This window comes from Ornithorhynchus anatinus, chromosome 12 (genome assembly GCF_004115215.2).
Source record: "Ornithorhynchus anatinus isolate Pmale09 chromosome 12, mOrnAna1.pri.v4, whole genome shotgun sequence".
Classification (NCBI taxonomy): Eukaryota; Metazoa; Chordata; class Mammalia; order Monotremata; family Ornithorhynchidae; genus Ornithorhynchus; species Ornithorhynchus anatinus.
In genome coordinates, this window is record NC_041739.1 from 26,668,223 (window position 1) to 26,688,973 (window position 20,751).

At 42.4% G+C, this 20,751-nt stretch overlaps 1 protein-coding gene across 5 annotated transcripts in view; it reads left to right on the top strand.

Moving 5' to 3' along the window:
* The window catches only part of INPP4B (inositol polyphosphate-4-phosphatase type II B), a 463,330-nt gene that overhangs the window by 124,997 nt on the left and 317,582 nt on the right, over window positions 1-20,751 (top strand). For all 5 annotated transcript variants that reach the window (XM_007668427.4, XM_039913682.1, XM_029076612.2 and 2 more), the window contains exon 3: window positions 17,782-17,865. The gene's annotated coding sequence lies outside the window, so the exon portion shown is untranslated. The remainder of the gene's footprint in view (window positions 1-17,781; window positions 17,866-20,751) is intronic.

A 20,751-nucleotide genomic window follows, 5' to 3' on the forward strand; every position in this document is an offset into this window, starting at 1 on the left:
ATTGAATTTACCTGACTGAAAAAGCCGGGAGCACTTTAAAGCACTTGTGGATTGCAAACCAATACATAATTGCTGTGTTTAGATCAGTGAAAGTCCTCAGAATCTACACGTATCAGTGCTAACCTTCATTCATTCATTCAATACTATGTGCAGAGCACTGTACTAAGCACTTGGAATGTACAATTCGGCAACAGATGCCCAACAACGGTCTCACAGTCTAAACGGGGGAGACAGACAACAAAACAAAACTAGTAGTCTGGCATCAATATCATCAAGATAAATAGAATCATAGATATATACACATCATTATCAAAATAAATAGAGAAATAATATATACATATATGCACAAATGCTGTGGGGAGGGGAAGGGGGAAGACAGAGGGCGGGTAAAGGGGGAATGGGTATTGTCAGCTTGAGTCATATTAGGCTTTTATATTCAAGGTGTCTGAAAGAGCTTTGCCAAGGAAATCCTTAGGCTGCTGATATGAATTGCAGGGTCTGTGATTTTGTCTTGTTTTGTTCAATTTGAGAACGATCCATATCATTTATACTTCACATTTTAGCTAAGCTTGTAAATTTTATTAAATATCAGGCTTTATAACAGAGAGGAAGCAGGTATTTTGGCTGTGTATTTTCCTGATGTTTACTGAAGTTTGCTTAAGTGAACTGTGATGACATTGTGGTATTTCAACTGGAAGTTCTTCATAACATTTGCCAGCTAGCTCCATTAGCTTTGATTGCTAGTTGAAGTTAATATGATTGAATTAAAATAGTTAACAGGAATTAATGGCAGCTATTAGCTCACTCTTCATAACAGTTTAGTTAATAAAATGAGATCACCACCATATTATTTGGTAAAATCATTTTACCGTAAAATCATTTAAGAAGAAAGACAAACCAGTAGTAGTAATTATGATTTTTTTTAAATAAATAGTTGTCTGGGCCCAGAGAGTTCTTAGGTTGGACCTATGGAGACTTCTAGAACCATACTTCCCAGAAAGATGTGATCCCTTGAAGATAATGAGTGGCCGGAATATGGGGTGCTTCAAAACTCAAGCTGCCATGGAAACTCTTACTGAGTTTGGTCACACCTAAAAAACCTACAAGGATTGCATTATACTGCAGCTGAGAGGAAACTCATTTATGGAAAGAAAGTGCGTAGGAACTGTAAGCTTAGAATCTCAGAAAAGAAGATGACATCCCACCACTCTATAGCACTGTAATTATTTTGGAAGAAAATAAGAAGTGATTACTGGAGGTGCATTCCATCCAACAGGCTAGAAGAAGAAGATGGCTATGGGCTTTTTGTTAAGGTAATTGGAGTTGGAGGATATTAATGTTGGGTTTGGGGGAAGAAATTGGGTCCTTGATGAGGAAAGCACTCTCTGTACACAGTAAGCACTCAATGAATGCCACTGATGATGAGAGGCATTTTCTTCCCACCAAATCACAATAAATTGCATATCTGGCAATGAGTGTTTGCTTGTCTCTCGAATTAGAATACGTTCCACAAGTTCAGGTTCCCAATCTTTTACCACTTTTATATAACAATGATATTAAGCGCTTACTATGTTCCAAACACTGTTCTAAGTGGTGATGATAATGATGATGGCATTTACTAAGTGCTTACTGTTCTAAGCACTGGGGAGAGGATACAAGGTGATCAGGTTGTCCCACATGGGAGTCAGTCTTAATGCCCATTTTACAGATGACGTAACTGAGGCACAGAGAAGTTAAGTGACTTGCCCAAAGTCACACAGCTGACAAGGAGCGGAGCCGGATCTGAATCCATGACCTCTGATTCCCCAGCCTGTGCACTTTCCACTGAGCCGTGCTGCTTCTCTAAGTGCTGGGGTAGTTACAAGGTAATCAGGTTATCCCACTTGGAGCTCACAGTTTAATCCCCATTTTACAGTTGAGATAACTGAGGCACAGAAAAGTTAAGTGATTTGCCCAAGGTCATACAGCAGACAAGTGGCAGAGCCGGGATTAAAACCCACATCCTCTGATTCCCAAGCCCGGGCCATTTCCACTAAACCAGGCAGCATACAGAAGACTCCTGTATAGTCAGGAAGACTATCACAGATGCTGTCTGGGTTGCCTATCTGGGTTAATTTGAGTTTTGGAGGCCAAGGCCAAATCCTGTCTTTGCTTCAAATTTCCTTCAAATGAATGAATGATCAAATGAATGGGAAAGTGAGGATACACCTGGTGCCCATCAGTTCAACGGGAGCACGTTTCCTGGATATGTTTTATTACCTGGTTCCAGGAAGCAGACGGGACAGAATTGTCAGCTGGTTAGTAGTGCCTTAGTCACATTTTTGTTTAATGTGACTTAACATATTATTTATAACACCACAGGGAAGGTTTCTGTTAGGTCATTCAGCACTAAAAGGGACTAAATTCTGCCACAAATGCCCTTTTATAATAGCCCTACTTAACATACCCATTAGTTCAGACCCAGGACTGAAATTATAATAAAAAAGACTATGCTTTTGTACATTGACATATCCTAGACTACAATTTCTGGAGAGATGAAAACCCCATGAGCACTGAACTCCATGAGTGCTACAGCATGAATTTTCAATGACCTAGGGGGTTTGTGAGACTGCAAAATCTGCATTTTAGGAGAAGCACAAGGCCCAGTGGAAAGAACAAGGGCCCAGGAGTCAGAGGGCCTGGGTTCTAATTCCAGCTCCATCACTTGCCTGCTGTATGACCTTGGGCAAGTAACTTCACTTCTCCGAGCCCCAGTTTCCTGTAAGATACCTGTTCCCCCTCCTACCTAGACCGTGAGCCCCATGGGGGACCGAGACTGGCCAACCTGATTAACTAGTAACTCTCCCAGCACTTAGGGCTTGACACATAGTAAGAGCTTAAGAATTACCAAAGTTATTACTATAGGTGTGATTGACTCTTCCATTTAATCTCTTCGAAGCTCCAAAATTTAATAAAGCAGGAGTAAGGCAATGCGTGCAGTTTGTTCGCAGCCAAGAATAGACTAAAGAAAGAAGCAGTAGTCATAATAGATAAAAAAAAAAAACCCATTGACCTTTTTGCTTCCGTAAAAAAATTGACACAATTTTGGAGTTCTGGCATATTTTCCATCACTCTAATATAATATTCCATTATTTAAATATTTTGTGATGGCGAATAACTTTTAGCTCTAATGATGATTTAGCCTCCCATTGAAAATGAAGAATGAACCTCAGTCCTGTAAAAGGCTTCAGGTCCAGAAACCCATGCAGTGGATTTGATTATGATTATTGTGGTTTGCACAATGTCATGGTCCCTCACATCACTACCAAGCACAAAATCTGAAACTGGCTATAACATATTTGAGACCATATTGCCTAATTTGTAAATCTGTTTTCCACAACTTAATCCAAGTAATAGTTGTGTTTGGAATAGTGTTAACTGCTAACTTGTATTTATTTCCAGAATAGAATGCTTTACTTCTATAGGATAGTTATTGTCTTAGCCAGATTCTTGGCAAATAGGGTTACTTAGTGTCTTATATATGTTTGTTGAGTGTTAGGCACTGGGTCCTCATTTTGATTCAATTCACAAAAATTCAGTTTAGGACAGGGAAAATGGCTTCTCCGCTCCGGATTCTTATTTACTCTTATGAAAGTCAAACAGAGTCAGGCCCTGGTCCCAGTCCTAAAATATCCTCTTAGTAAATAGGAACATGCCTGGATTTATCTTCCTCAGAAGGTTACATGACGGCTGACTCTACTGTGAGTTGAACCTGTGTGCCAGAAGCTTATGCCAATCCCTCCAGGAATAACATTTAGTGTGTTTAATATACAAAATGGTAAGTCCCAAAATGCCTTTTAGAGTTGTAAAATGAACTTGCTTTGGGATTCAGTCAATCGATCAATCATATTTGAGTGCTTACAGTGTGCAGAGTACTGTATAAAGCACTTGGGAGAGATGGGAGAGATGTTTCTTGTACACAAAGAGCTTACAGTTACAAGAAGGAGAGAGAGACAATATAAACAGATAAAGTATGGATATATGTACGTAAGTGCTGTGGGGCTGAGGGTAGGGTGAGTAAAGGGTGCAAATCCAAATGCAAGGGATAGGGAGTGGGAGGGAGGAAATGAGAAGAAATGGGAGGAAACAGAAAGGAGTGGGAGAGGAGGAAATGAGAGCTTAGTCGGATAAGGCCTCTTAGAGGAGATATGCTTCTAATGAGGCTTTGAAAGTGGGGAAAGTGATTGTCAGATGTGAAGGGAGAGGGAATTTCAGACCTGGGCAAGGGGTTGGCAGCGATAGACTAGATCTACGTATAATGAATAGGTTGGCATTTGCCGTGCAAAGGGTGCGGGTTGCAGTAGTAAATCAGAGAAGTAAGGTCAGAGGAGGCAAGGTGATTGAGTGCTCTGAAGTCAATGGTAAGGAATTTCTGGTTGATGTGGAGATGGATGGGCAACCACTGGACGTTCTTGAGGAGTGTGGAAGCATGGGCTGAACATTTTTGTAGACAAACCATCTGGGCAACAGAGTTAAATATGGACTGAAGTGGGGAGAGACAGGAAGCATGGAAGTCAGCAAAAAGACCGATACAGTAATCAGGGTGGGCTATGGTGAGTGCTTGGATCAGCATGGTAGTAGTTTAGTTGGAGAGGAAAAGTTGGATTTTAGTGATGTTGACAATGCCCAGCTGAACCAAGGATGCAATAAATTAGATGTATTTAAAGTTAGATGTATTTACAGTGGGTTAGTTGCGGGGAGAGTTCTGGAGCTCCAAGCCCTGTTGCTAATGTAGGGTTGAAGGGTGTAGAAAGGGAGTTACTGACTAGGGTGAGGGCTAGAGAGGGAGATTTGTGAGCCAAGAGGCTGATTTTGCCTCACAGGTTCCTGTCGCTGCTCAGCAGGTTGGGATTGAGGAGGAAATATTTCAAGGAAGGACATGAGGGAAGCTGTCATAGGTGTCAAGATGAAGCTGCCTGGGGACAGCTAGTTATCGACAGTGTTATGAGTTGTTAAAATATACAATATATTGTATACAATACAATATATACAATATATACAATTTGTATACAATGTATACAAATAAACAAAATGACCGATATTCCTCTAGAACAACTGTAGCTAACATTGAACCCTTCATAATGCTCTGAAATGCTGGTGGGTGTTTAGCTGAGGTCATAATACTCGAGACAGGTCTATAAAATCATCCAAAGAATGAACTTAGTTTACACATTTTTAAAACTGTGGCACCATGAGCAATTTCTTGTTTTATCTGTGCACATCATGTGGGCAAGTGGGATATTATTAGCCTTCCTCGTGACAAGCATGGGAGTCAAAGGCTGGGTCTCCAAGTGTCAAGTGTTGGCAAATTGTACTGGATTCCTTGAGCCAAAACATGACTCCCTCTAAATGTTTGTCTGGAGGGATCTAGAGAGGATGTTAAACCTAAAAATCAGAGACTTGGATCCATTGATGGCCAATCTGACAGTCTTCTGTTTGGAAAGAAAGGTGAAACAAACAGCAGGTGTCCCAGAGCTGCTATGTCACAATAGCAGAATATCATTTTTGATGGGGAAGTTATGTTCACCAAACACCTCATGCTCTCCGGAAAGGGACCACGGCCAGAGCCCACTATATTGACTTTGGTTTGGAGTAGCCTCATCATGTTAATACATCAAGACGCCACTGCCCGTAAGCACATGTACACTTGTTCTTTGCCAAGACATTTTAAAAAATTATTTTTAATGATATTTAAGTGCTCACTATGTGCCATGCACTGTACTAAGTGCTGGGGGAGTTACAAGATACTCAGTTTGGACACAGTCTCTGACTCACAAAGGGCGCATGGTCTTAAAAAAATAAAATAAAAGTTTTTTGTTAGGTAGACTCAGCTTTACTTTCGCCCCTGCAATATGAGAGAATACATCTTTTTAAAATTCATTCAGCATCGTGTATATTGTTAGTGTTCTGCAAGTTATATCGTATAGATGTTGAGGGTAAAATTCTGTTTTCTGATCCTAAATAATGAGGGTACAACCAACTGGGTTATATAATAGGGAGTTCTTTCCCTAGACATTGGTGGAATGTTCTACGACAGCTAAAATATATTGATCTGGATTGGTGAGAGTTAGAGCTGCTTATATATTGTACGCTCGTTGTGTATAGGGAACATATGTACCAAATCTGTATTGTAGTCTCCCAAGCGATTAGTGCTCTGCACATGGTAAGAGCTCAGTAAGTTCAATTGATTGATTGATTTATAGTATATTATAGCCTCAAAAACTTTTCTTTAGCGCCGTATACTTTTCCCTTGTTATTTTAGGATCTGTGTTTGGTACTGATTGATTGAAAGAAGAATCTCTTCCAATCGCTGATAGTTAATAGATGTCGTGCCCCCAACTAAGAAAATGAATAACCTTTCTCAGCAGAATAAGGATGCTAAAACATCTCCTTCATGACTTCTCAGTTGAAATAAAGGTGCTCTTAGGGTTCTGTCATCCTTAATCACTGCTCCTATTTTAATTTTCTCATGGATGCATTTTCTGAATCATCATCCCCAGATTTCTGCATGTAAGAACAGATGTTGCTGGTTCTTTTAGTCACACTTTGCAAAGGTTACATATTGTGAGAGCATGAAGGGTTCACCCAGAATAATTCTGGGGACTTTTAGCAAAAGTATACCTTCTGGAATTCTTGAAGGAAGAAAGTCACCAGAGGAGAGAGAAGGAAGCAAGTGTTCGTTCATGCTCTGCTTATATTAACTGAAGCTATTAGCCTTTCTGAAGGAGAAATTCAACTGGGATGCTCTTGGAGAGAGACTATCGCTTTTCCATAATTTGAGTCTTCAGTTTGAGAGTTGTTAAAATTACTGTTAAAATTTATGCATTTAATAATGGTTATTGATTTAAGACCATTAGGGGACTTAAACATTTTATTTCTTGTACAACTAAACATTTCAAATTTTTGAAATACCACTTAAGAAATTTGTGTTGCATTGGAAAATTGCCAGGAATTATAAATAATGGCAGTTTCTCATAGTGAAATCAACAAATCTAGGTAAGGCCTAGCCTGTACGAGCCATTATTCAAGGTATGGTTTATGACCAGACACCAGAGTCCCATTCTACCGTGTAACTCATAAACCAAGCTCATTTGCATCTGAACTACATAAAATTATCACTAACTAGTTTTCATGAGATGGGTTGTCAAGATGAGTGTAAAATGAGAAAAGAGCTTAAGTTTTTCTCTTTATTACACTTTTCCTCATAAAGTAAGATCTATAGGCCACAAAGGAAGGGGGTTCGTACTTTGCGCTATTTCTAGCTTTCAACCAAATTTTAAAACACACATACATAAAATAAGCTAGGAGGCATATTAGTTGCATGTAACAAGTCTGTGGGAAGCATTTACCTGCTTCTGTAAGAAAATTTCACTCAGGCCACTTGTAAAGATTACCATTATACTGCCAGCAGGTTATTTGATCCCGTGAGTTAGTGATGACTGCATAATTTGACTGAATATTCTTCACTCTGTTGGCTCTCTGAAAGAGAAAATAGCAGATTGGCAGATCCCTTTCCTTGTAGATTAAGAAGTAAACAGATCCCTCTTAGGGAATACCAATGAATAAAGTCTGAGTCATTAGAGAGTTGCAGGTTTGAGAAATGGGCTCACCTAAATTTTAAAATCCCAGAAATTAAGAACAAAGGAAATGTGACCTTAACCTCAGAGTGATTCCTTATATCAAATGATCTTTCCAAACACAAGCAAACGATCCCAATCCTCAAAAGCCGGAAGTGCATAAGTGATTTTAAGATGCAAGTTGAACAGAAGTGCCGAGCTCCTTCTCTCCATTCGCCCTCTTGGTATCCCAGCAGCTCCTCCAGCTAGACTGCATTGCTGGGGCAATCCTGAGAGAGGTGCCTAGGGAAGAAGAGATTGCTGGAATGTTAACGGGTGAGTGACAGCTCTGGCTTCCATCAAGAGCCACTTGGTGGGGGAGCTTGAAAACTCTAGACACTGATTTTAGGCACGCGTCGATTATAGACACCCAGAGGGTCTATCTGCCTTAGAACCTCTGATCCTTGGTTCTCCTGGGTTCATAGGCCCAGAGAACTATTACCAACTGAGAGGTATTCCACTCTCAAATTCTATATTCACTGTGCATTTAAGGAGCTACATTGCATTTTAAGACTTTTATATGGTATTCAAGTGCTTAATTTGTGTCAAGCCCTCTCCTAAGCACTGGGATAGATTCAAATAAATCAGGCTGCCTATAGCCTCTGTCCCACTTGTGGATCACCGTCTAATAATAATAATGTTGGTGTTTGTTAAGCGCTTACTATGTGCCGAGCACTGTTCTAAGCGCTGGGGTAGACATAGGGGAATCAGGTTGTCCCACGTGGGGCTCACAGTCTTAATCCCCATTTTACAGATGAGGGAACTGAGGCACAGAGAAGTTAAGTGACTTGCCCACAGTCAAGTAGGAGGGAGAACAGGTCTCAAATCCCCATTTTGCAGTTGAGGAAACAGAGGCACAGAGAAGTTGTGGCTTGGCCAAGGTCATCCAGCAAGTAAGCGGCGGGGCCTTGATTAGAACCAGGTCCTCTGGCTCCCAGGCCCGTACTTTTTTCCACCAGGTCATGCTGCTTTCCAACATGATTAGTGGAATTTGCCTGTTTTCTTTCTACGCTGCAAGGGTGCCCCCAGGTCAGAGTCTCTAAACCCTGTGGCAGGGAAAGGCAGAAATGGGCCCCTGTTTAGGAAATCATGTGATGCCTGGGACTGTTCTAAAGTAATCACCCCCACCTACCCTAGGATCCCCAGACTGGAACTCATCCCAGCCTGGATCCTTCTAAGGCCTCTCCAAACCCAAGACACCTCAAGCACCATGGGAATGGAAAGTCCAGGCACTGAATGCCCTAGCAATTCATCCAGTCGTATTTATTGATTGCTTACTGTGTGCAGTGCACTTTACTGAGAGTTTTCTTCCTTCCCAGTGGAGAAAATCAGAATCTAGTTCCAGACCAATGATAGTAATAATAATAAAATAATTGTGGTATTTGTTAAACACTTACTATGTGCCACACACTGTATGAGGTTGGACATGCCCCACCTGGGGCTCACAATCTTAATCCCCATTTTACAAATGAGGTAACTGAGGCACAGAGCAGATAAGTGACTTGCCTATGGTCACATAGCAGATAAATGGTAGAGTCATAATTAGAACCCAGGTCCTTCTGACTCCCAGACCTATGCTCTTTCTACACAAGGCCGCGCTGCATCCTGTTTTGTTCAGTATTGTGACTGAAAGGTAATTGGCGTCGTGTTGATAAATTTCAGCTCTCTTGCTCTCCTGCATGCTATCCTGGCTTCTCCAAGATCCAAGCTGATACTGGCCAATAAATGGGCAGATTGGACCAGATAACGAAATGTTCTGAAATCAGCCCAAAGCATTTTGGGTAGGATTTTGCATCCCTAAGTACCAACAATGATTGTTTCTCCTTTAGTTCTCTGGGTCTTTGCATCTTTAGTCCATTAAGTCGCTGCCCGGCAGTGTGTGGACTGAAATATATTTTAGGTGAGACACAGATTAAGCATTCTGGGGCATGATGGAGATTTATGATAACTCGCTGGAAGTCATGGGGCCCATAAATCTCTGCTGCATAAATCTGGTATTTTCTTCGGTGACAGATGTAGCCTTGATTCTATATTGTTCATTTTATGTAAATTCTCTGCAACATGGTGTTGTGGGAGCATATTAGAATGGAAATTGGTTATTCTGAATGTTGCCATAAATATCATTTAGGTTTATTGCATTGCTTGGTTATTTGGTATTATGTGATTGGAGCAGTTACAATTAAGCCAAGAGAGTCACAGCTGAGCATTGTCTCTGTCACACGGCCCTGTCACAATAGCAGTGCTGAGTCCTGCAGTGCCCCATTAAGAGATAGTTAAAAGTCTGTTTGGGGTTGCATTGCCAAGTGAAAACGGTCACCACAAAGCCTCTACGGAAATGATTGTAGGCCATCGGCAGGAGTAAAATTAGGGGCTCGATAAAATTGTAAATAATGATGGCCCCCAGAAATGCTGTCTGGCCTTAGTTTTCTGGATGTTGTATGGCAAAGTTATTTTGAACTGAAAGAGGTGGAAAAGAGGTATATTTTTTTAGACCCTCTGAAGTACCTGGCTGATTTTTCCACGGCACCCCTGACTGATAGATTAAAGGCCCTGAGCTTTAATGATGCCAGGGGTTGTGGGTGGAGAGAGTGCAGCAGCACCCTCGGTATCTCCACGGCTGAGGTAGTTGCTCCCTCATCCCAGGAACTGAAACCCCAGGCCGGGGAATGCTGTGATCTGGAGCAGCGCCACCCTGGAAACTGAACTGCCAGAGTGCACAGGATGCTTCCTGGGCCGCCGCAGTCCCAGGGCCCCGGGGAGGCACAGGGGAAACCACAGAGTCCACAATCTGGTCACCCCGGCTCCAGATTCCCCTTTGCGAGGCCGTGGGCAGCCCTGACCCGCGGGCAGGGATAAACGGAGTTGTTCATCTTATAGAGACTTGTCCCGGCTGCCTTTGCCCGCGGATGGGGCTGCGTGTTGTCTAGGCCCAAGTGTGACTTGGGAGAACACAGCCTCCTGGCGAACAGCAATCGTGTTTGGTGGGGGCATCCCAGCTGGATGTGTGTACTCTATTCCCCCAGTCCTTTTCTGAAAATGGTATAAGCGATTATAATAGGGATAACTGGTATAGGTTAAACATTTACTGTGTTCCAAGAACTGTACTAAGCGCTGGGGTAGATGCAAGGTAAATCAGGTCAGACCCAGTCTCTGTACCACATTGGCTGTATAGAAAGTATCAGGGAAAGATGTCCTAATTAGTTTTTTGTTCATGAACTGTACTAACCAGAGCATAATAGTAATAATAATGTTGGTATTTGTTAAGCGCTTACTATGTGCAGAGCACTGTTCTAAGCGCTGGGGTAGATACAGGGTAATCAGGTTGTCCCACGTGAGGCTCATAGTTAATCCCCATTTTACAGATGAGGTAACTGAGGCCCAGAGAAGTGAAGTGACTTGCCCACAGTCACATAGCTGACAAGTGGCCGAGCCGGGATTCGAACCCATGACCTCTGACTCCCAAGCCCGGGCTCTTTCCACTGAGCCACGCTGTGCCTGGCTCATAGTATCTACATCTCCGCCCCTGTCCTCTCCCCCTCCCTTCAGGCTCGCATCTCCTCCTGCCTCCGGGACGTCTCCACCTGGATGTCTGCCCGCCACCTAAAACTCAACATGAGCAAGACTGAGCTCCTCATCTTCCCTCCCAAGCCCGGTCCGCTCCCAGACTTCTCCATCACCGTGGATGGCACGACCATCCTTCCCGTCCCGCAGGCCCGCAATCTCGGTGTCATCCTTGACTCGTCCCTCTCGTTCACCCCACACATCCTATCCGTTACCAAGACCTGCCGGTTTCACCTCTACAATATCGCCAAGATCCGCCCTTTCCTCTCCACCCAAACGGCTACCTCACTATTACGGGCTCTCGTTATATCCCGGCTAGACTACTGTGTCAGCCTTCTCTCTGACCTCCCTTCCTCCTCTCTCGCCCCGCTCCGGTCTATTCTTCACTCCGCTGCCCGGCTCATCTTCCCGCAGAAACGATCTGGGCATGTCACTCCCCTTCTTAAACAACTCCAGTGGTTGCCTATCGACCTCCGCTCCAAACAAAAACTCCTCACTCTAGGCTTCAAGGCTCTCCATCACCTTGCCCCTTCCTACCTCTCCTCCCTTCTCTCTTTCTACCGCCCACCCCGCACGCTCCGCTCCTCTGCCGCCCACCTCCTCGCCGTCCCTCGGTCTCGCCTATCCCGCCGTCGACCCCTGGGTCACGTCCTCCCGCGGTCCTGGAACGCCCTCCCTCCTCACCTCCGCCACACTGATTCTCTTTCCCTCTTCAAAACCTTACTTAAAAATCACCTCCTCCAAGAGGCCTTCCCAGACTGAGCTCCTCTTCCCCCTCTACTCCCTCTGCCATCCCCCCTTTACCTCTCCGCAGCTAAAGCCTCATTTTCCCCTTTTCCCTCTGCTCCTCCACCTCTCCCTTCCCATCCCCACAGCACTGTACCCGTCCGCTCAACTGTATATATCTTCGTTACCCTATTTATTTTGTTAATGAATTGTACATCGCCTTGATTCTATTTAGTTGCCATTGTTTTTACGAGATGTTCTTCCCCTTGACGCTGTTTAGTGCCATTGTTCTTGTCTGTCCGTCTCCCCCGATTAGACTGTAAGCCCGTCAAACGGCAGGGACTGTCTCTATCTGTTGCCGACTTGTTCATCCCAAGCACTTAGTACAGTGCTCTGCACATAGTAAGCGCTCAATAAATACTATTGAATGAATAACAAACACCATTAAAAAATTTACTAATTCAGTGAATAATGTTGGTATTTTGTTAAGCGCTTACTATGTGCAGAACACTGTTTAAGCGCTGGGGTAGGCACAGGGGAATCAGGTTGTCCCACGTGGGGCTCACAGTCTTAATCCCCATTTTACAGATGAGGGAACTGAGGCACAGAGAAGTTAAGTGACTTGCTCACAGTCACACAGCTGACAAGTGGCAGAGCTGGGATTCGAACTCATGAGCCCTGACTCCAAAGCCCGTGCTCTTTCCACTGTGAATCGACATGCCTCTGACTTGATAAACACAAATGCCCACATAAACATATATACGCCCATTATTTTGTATGGTTTTGAGGGCGGGGACCACTGTCTCGTCTTTTGTGTGCTCCCAAGCACCTAATCCAGTGCTCTCTATTCAGGAGGTGCTCAGTAATGCGTAGTGATAATGACACATTTATACTCCCAGGTTTAACTCAGTGTGGAAGTTGGCTTCTATTAGACATGGTTGTCTGCAAATAATTTCATGGTAAAGACCTACAGGCACCTTCCTTTCTTTCACTGGAGTGGTCTGGGCATCCTCGATCAAACCTGAGGGATGGTTGGAAAAATTTCACAGATCTCACAGAGATCTTTAAGTACTGATGATGTCTGACTCTGAGGCCAGGAGCATTTGCAACAAGAGCCCTTTGTCATAATTCATCAGAGAGACCTGAAAATGCTAGTTTCTGCTCCGGCAGGCAAAGCACCTTTGCTGAAAAATACTCCCGGAAGTCAACTGGTGAATAGCCGCTGCGTAGAGCCGCAATTGATCGGTGGTATCAATCGAGTGCTTATTGTATGGAGAGTAAAGCACTGAATGTTTGGGAGAGTACAACACAATAAAGTTAGAAGCAGCGTGACTTAATGGAACGAGCTCGGGCTTGGGAGTCAGAGGACGTGGATTCTAATCCCGCCTCCGCCACCTGTCTGCTGTGTGACCTTGGGCAAGTCACTTAACTTCTCTGTGCCTCAGTTCTCTCATCTATAAAAGGGGGATTAAAAGTGTGAGCCCCACATGGGACCCCCTGATTACCCTGTATCTACCCTTCGTTTAGAACAATGCTTAGCACATAGTAAGCGCTTAACAAATACCATAATTATCATTCCAAATTGTATTTTCCAAGTGCTGAGTATACTGAGCACACAGTAAGCGCTCAGGAAATACGATTGATTGAATGAATGAATGAATGGTAGGCTTGCTCTCCGTCCCCAAGGAGCTTACGGTCAAGAGGAGGAGACGGACATCAAAATAATTTAGATGGGGAAATGGTGGAACGTAAGAATTTGTACATAAGGGCAAAGGGTCGAATGGGGTGAATATCAAGTGTTCAGTGGGTAAAGATCCAAGTGCTTTGAAGTTGGGGAGAGTGGTGGTCTGTCCGATATGAAGGGCGAGGGGGTTCCAAGCCCAAAAGAGAATATGGGGAAGAGTTTGGTGGTGAGGTAGATGAGATCAGAGTACAGTGAGTAGATCGGCGTGATCGGCGTTAGAGGAGTGAAGTGTCCAGGCTGGGTTGTAGTAGATCAGCGAGATAAGGTAGGAGCGAGTTAGCTGACTGCCTTGAAGTTGATGGTAAGATGTTTCTGTTTGATGCGGAGGTGGATGGCCATCCATTAGAGGTTTTTGAGAAGTAGGGAGCTATGAACTGAACTTCGGTTTTTAGAAATATGATCCGGGCAGCAGAGTGAAGTAAGGACTGGAACTGGGAGAGATGGGAGGCAGAGAAGTCAGCAAGGAGGCTGCTGATGAAGTAGTCGAGCACTAGCAGTAGCAGCATCCCCCTCACCCCATCTTGCTAATTTTCTGCAAGCCACTTTATTCTTAATGTTGTCCCAGAATGGTAGTACGTTGCCCTGTGCAGCTGCCATTTTTATAACAGGTTAGTCCCAATGGAATTGCTTCTATAGATAATTTTTGCTATCCATTATAATTCTTCTTATGCCACTGATATGCTCTTTAAAAGCTTTAATTCGTATTATCCACGGTGTTAAGCAGCATGGCTCAGTGGAAAGAGCACGGGCTTGGGAGTCAAAGGGCATGAGTTCGAATCCCCACTCTGCCACTTGTCAACTGTGGGACTCTGGGAAAGTCACTTCACTTCTCTGGGCCTCAGTTACCTCATCTGTAAAATGGGGATGAAGACTGTGAGCCTCACATGGGACAACCTGATTACCCTATATCAGCGTGGCTCATTGGAAAGAACACGGGCTTTGGAGTCAGAGGTCATGGGTTCGAACCCCAGCTCTGCCACTTGCCAGCTGTGTGACTTTGGGCAAGTCACTTAACTTCTCTGTGCCTCAGTTCCCTCATCTGTAAAATGGGGATTAAGACTGTGAGCCCCACGTGGGACAACCTGATTCCCCTGTGTCTACCCCAGCGCTTAGAACAGTGCTCGGCACATAATAAGCGCTTAACAAATGCCAACATTATTATTATTACCCCAGCGCTTAGAACAGTGCTGTGCACATAGTAAGCGCTTAACAAATGCCAACATTATTATTATTATTATTATTATTATTATTAACAATACCAAGAGGACCTGGGGTAAGGCTGTCAGAGATTTGTGTTGCTGGCTGGTCTGCCTCGTTTCCCAGAAACCCTCCTCCTTCTCTTCCTCCCTTGAACTCCCTTATACCAGCTCACTCTGAATCTCACTATCACAGCTTTCCTATTTTATACCTGGCTCTGCCAGTTGAAATCAAAGAACTGCATTATTTGGAAAGTCTTCAGTTTTGCTGTCTATTTGAATCATTAACATAAAAACCTTTACCATTCATCAGGATTTTCTTACCCTTGGCCAGTGTATTCCAAAGAAATGTTATCTTTGAAGTCCAGATTCTCATTTCATTCTATCTCTTGGCTATATATTCCAATAGCAGTTAGAATATCAATGTTTCACAGTTAATACCCTAAGGTTTCCGTAACAGTGGCAAAGCTGCTCGACTAATAATCAGCATTGTCTCCTGAGGAAAATTTAAATGAGAGTGAAGATCTATGCTTTGATTCTGGAGCTTTGTTCTCTTCTCTTCAATCTTTCTGGTCCAAGATCGAAGTCCCTCTTTCATCAACATCAAGTCCTTTCATACTGTCAAAGTCAAAAAATTTTTCTGTGTGGCTTTCTCTGAAGACTTTATCCATTCTTAGAATAGAATTGACTAATCTCCTATAATCTTGTGTGCAGAAAGCATCCTGTGATAAGTGTTCACTCAGATTTGCTTTACAATTTCCAAATGACTCTGCTATTCAGATACGTTCAAGTTTTCAGATAATTTTAAAGGTATTCTCAGGCAGGTATTGTTGCAAATACACTAAGTGGAAACTGAAAAAGGGGTGATCCTTAAATAGCCATAATCTGGTTAATCTGTCCTGGAAAGAGTAGTTTTACTTGTCCCATTTGCCCACAACCAACTCCTCTTCCAAGAACCATCATGTTTTGGCAACCTTTTCTGGAAGCCATGTTCCTACTGATTCATCCAGATTCCTGCTATCTGAAAGTATCTGCTTTATGGTTATTTGAGCTCTCTGCTTTCCTAAAGCATGTTGATTCTGATCATCCTGTAGAGAGTATTGAGCTCTTGTTGATCCTAACTCTTTCTTATTTTCTTAATTCTTTCCTACATCATCTTTTTGGATCCTTTTCCTTTTTGTTTATTCTTGACTCCCAGGGAGTGTACCCAGCTCTTAGAAAATAGTAAGCACTTGATCAGTGGCATAATGATGATTATTGTTTGTGATCTAAGCTTAGCATTCTTAGAGAATTCATAGAGGTGGGAGGTATGAAGAATTTTTTTAAGGTTACAAATGATTTTTGATTTAAAGGAATCTCTGTGACACAGAGTCAAGTTAGGGTAATTATTCAGTTAATTTGATCAAGGTAAGCAGATAAACAAGACAATTTAGATCTTTGTGGGTAGTTGGTCTCAGTTATCCAGTTTCCACTTTGATCAAATATACTCTAATAATGCACCCTGTATGCTTGTTTATTGAAATTTCCTGGGCCTGCTCCAGCAATTTATGGCCAGTGAACATTCTACAGTAGAATGTTTTGTTCTCTTCCTCTTCTCCCTCCTTCACCTCCCGCAGCCTCACCTCTTGCCTGACTCTCTTCCTTGCCCTCCCTAATCATCTCTTCTTGCCCCTTCCATTCTGGTTTTTGCTACTTCCACCATAGTTTTCACACACATCTCCCACCCAACTCTTTCACCACTGGTACCTATCTCCTGTTGGGGCCTATGCTTAGGTAACTGACCCAAGAAACTGTTGACTGACATAGAAGTAAGCCATCCTATTTTTGACATGTACAAAAGTTTTTACATCATTTTTATATAAAATCACACTGAGGAATTCTGAGAGAGGATGGGAAAGATTCTGATTTAGGAAGCATGTAAATTTAATATTGCAAACATTATGATCAAAGCTAAATGTTGAAGGTATCAGGGTCATCCGTTGTTTGTGATTTGCCCTCTCAGGAGGGAGACTATATGAGGGAGGCTAAGAAAATTACTTAAAGAGTTTTCAGATGTTAAGAAAAATAATTTTCTTTGACGACTAGGTGATATGATCTCTTACTTTCTCTTGGTTTTTAAATGTTTTTTTTAATCGATGATCTCCCTTGCTATCTGTACTCATGCATCCATAGACATGCTCAGAAACACTGATACACACCCACCGAACTCTGGCCTGTCAAAATGGAGGAGACTTCACAAAAAGGGTTTTCTTAATTTCACTGTCACTTAAAGATTAAAGTAAGGGTAAATTCTTCAAGAGGAGGAAAGCATCACAGAAAAAAGCTTATGTTAGGGCTGCACAGTAGCTCTAATTGAGAAATTACACTTCATTGTTGCTTCTCAAAGCATTAGAATTATGAGTGGATCATGTTTGAATCATTACTGAGCACCTACTGTTTGCAGAGCATTGTACCATGTGTTTGAGAGCACGCAAATTGCAAAACATTGCTTCTGCCCTCAATGAGATAACTTCACCCTTAGAATTTAAAATCTTCTTCTTTTAACTCCCATGTGTAAGAGCCATTTACTTGCTAAAGGTCCAAAAGGAGTTTGGTTTAGATAGCTTTTCGTTTGTAATTTGGGTTTATCATCACTGATAAAACAAATAGGAAAGTGAAATCAGGTGGCATAGTTCGCTTTTCCTCCCATATAGTAAAACATTCAGTGAGCTGAAGCCAAAAGCTGTGGAACAGTAATTAAAATCTGGCTGCATCCCATCTGTCTTGTGCTGGTAATGTTTTGTCACTTTTCTTACAATAAGTGGTTTCAATGTATTGTGAATATTAGCTATGAATACTGTCTAAAGGGCTTCCCATTTAAGCTTCAAATAGTAATGTTTTGTCCTTTTGTTCTTTACAGGTCTCTGAAGCTGGGGAAATAGGAATCTTGGAGGAGGGTCAGTTTGCCAGATGCAGAAATAAAGAAATGCATCACTAATTATCAGTAAGTAAGGAAAGTATAATGTTTAGCTTTATACTGGATCTTTCAATCGTATTTAATCATACTGAGCATTTACTGTGTGCAGAGCACTGTACTAAGCACTTGGGAGAGTACAATATAACAATAATCGGACACATTCCCTGCCCACAATAAGCTTACAGCCTAGAGGGAGCTGAGATTAGATCCCAGTAGTAAGAAGAATTCAGTGTTGTTTTCAATAGATGCCCACGTTTTAGTGTAACTTAATTGTGTCTAGAAGGAAATGTTAGAAAAGTTACTATGGGGAACTTGTGACATTCTGAATTAAATAAAGTTTCTATTAGGGATTTGCGAGTTGGCCTGGAGACATCTTTAGTTAATGCTATCTCTTATCTTTTTAAAGTTGGAGGTTATGATGACGTATTTCTTCAGTGTTGAGAAAGATATTATGCAGCTGTCTGAGTATTAGGCCCCCTCTTTGTTCATGAATTTCTGTAGGAGTGGCAACTCCAGGTGATTTACCTGTCAAGAGCTCGACAGTGCAAGTCATTTCCTCAAATATTGAAGCTAAGAAAGGCCACGTCTTCATTTTTGCATGAAGTATGTTCAAACGATCACTGTAGTATACTTGTCATCTGTTTAAATTCCCTTTATGTCTGTGATGAGGGTGGTTCCATCTGTTCTCCCCTGCAGTGCTGTGGTAGGAATGAGACCGTATAGCTTCTTTAGTGATGAGTAAAAGACCCTAGTTTGGGACAGTCAGCATGTAAGCATAGCTGGTTTTGTTTTGGGGTTTTTTTGGTATTTATTATGTGCTTACTTATGGCTTCACCTTTGGCATCCCACCAGTCACCACTGATTTCTCAACCTGATATGTATGTCGTGTTACAGGTTTTTGAAGACCATCATTTTGTTATAATCAAAAAATGTTGCTAGGTCTTATTGTTGGATTTATTGTTTTGATGTGCTTAATTCTTTTCATCCAAGACATTTTCATCCAACCAGTGTTGGTGACTCCTGCCTCGGCCACTTGTCAGCTGTGTGACTTTGGGCAAGTCACTTAACTTCTCGGTGCCTCAGTTACCTCATCTGTAAAATGGGGATTAAGATTGTGAGCCCCAAGTGGGACAACCTGATTCCCCTGTGTCTACCCCAGCGCTTAGAACAGTGCTCGGCACATAGTAAGCGCTTAACAAATACCAACATTATTATTATTATTATTACCAACAGTCTTGAAGTCTCTCTGATAGAAAGTGTTTTGGATAAATGCCTATTTGTTACAGACATGCTTACTAGTAACTAAGGATTCTTTGTTCCAACAGAGCTGTTGTCCCTGACTACCAAACAGGTTTCCTTTATTCTCCAGAAACCTGATAGAGATTCTCCTTGGTGATTTGGGTCCCATTTTCAATCCACAGTTGAATCAGTAGTTTAAGCTTATAGTGTAGTTTATAAATTGATGGTCACTTAGAGCAGCACGTAGCTCCTTGGCATAGCTACAGTGACAAATAGTACATTTTTCAGGGTCTGCTGATGGGCAGTGATATAATTTATCAGAGGCCATTTTCTAAAATTTAGTTTTATTCATGATGTCTATATGGAAGGTAGGAGATAATATTGGTATTTTCAAGATGACATTTTGGCACATTTGTTGAGTAGGTGTAGACCCATTGCTATTTTAACTTTCCAAACCCTTAAGGACTGATTACTTTCCTTCCATTTTTCGACATTATTACCACCCATACACTGAAATCTCTCATGATGACTTCTTCAGATAGTTGTAGTAATTTCCTTTTTAATGGTATCTAAGTTCTTACTATGTGCTAGGCTATGTTCTAAGCACTGGGGTAGATGCAAAGTAATCAGGCTGGAAGTGGTCCATGTCCCACGTAGGCTCACAATGTTAATTCCATTTTACAGTTGAGGTAACTGAGGCACAGAGAAATGAAGTGATTTGCCCAAGGTCATACAGCAGGCAAGGGGCAGAGCCAGGATTAAAACCTAGATCCTTCTGACTCCCAGGCCTGTGCTTCATCCACTAGGCCACACTGCTTCGATGATGGTATTTGTTAAACGCCTACCATGTGCTAGACACTATACCAAGCGCTGGGGTGGACATAAGCAAATCAAGTTGAACACAGTCCCTCCCCATGTGGGGCTCACAGTCTCAATCCCCATTTTACAGATGAGGCAATTGAGACACAGAGAAGTGAAGTGACCTGCCTAAGGTACACAGCAGACAAGTGGCAGAGTCAGGATTAGAACCTATGACCTGCTTATTATATGCAAAGCATCATGCTAAACACCAGGAAAGAATACATGGATGAGAATTAGGGTTACTGGCCCTCAAGGTGTTCACAGTCTAAGAATAATGTGGGCAGGGGGCTGGAGATAGACGCATAAGAAAAAGAATAAAACAAAAGCATAAAATCAACATAAGTCGAGTTCAGGGATAAATGCAAAATAAAAACGTTTTAGAGTACTAAGGCTAAATAACAATAATAATAATTATAGTATTTAAGTGCTTACTATGTGCCAAGCACTTTTCTAAGCTCTGGGGTAGATACAAGGTAATCAGGTTGTCCCCTGTGGGTCTCACAGTCTTAATCCCCATTTTACAGATGAGGTAATGGAGGCACAGAGAAGTTGAATGGCTTGCCCAAGGTCACCCAGCAGACAGGTGGTAGAGTTAGGATTAGAATAATAATAATGGCATTTGTTAAGCATGTACTATGTGCAAAGCACTGCCCTGAGCGCTGGGGAGGATACAAGACGATCAGTTTGTCCCACGTGGGGCTCACAGTCTTCATCCCCATTTTACAGATGAGGGAACGGAGGCATAGAGAAGTGAAGTGACTCGCCCAACATCCTCTGACTCCGAAGCGTGTGCTGTTTCCACTAAGACACGGG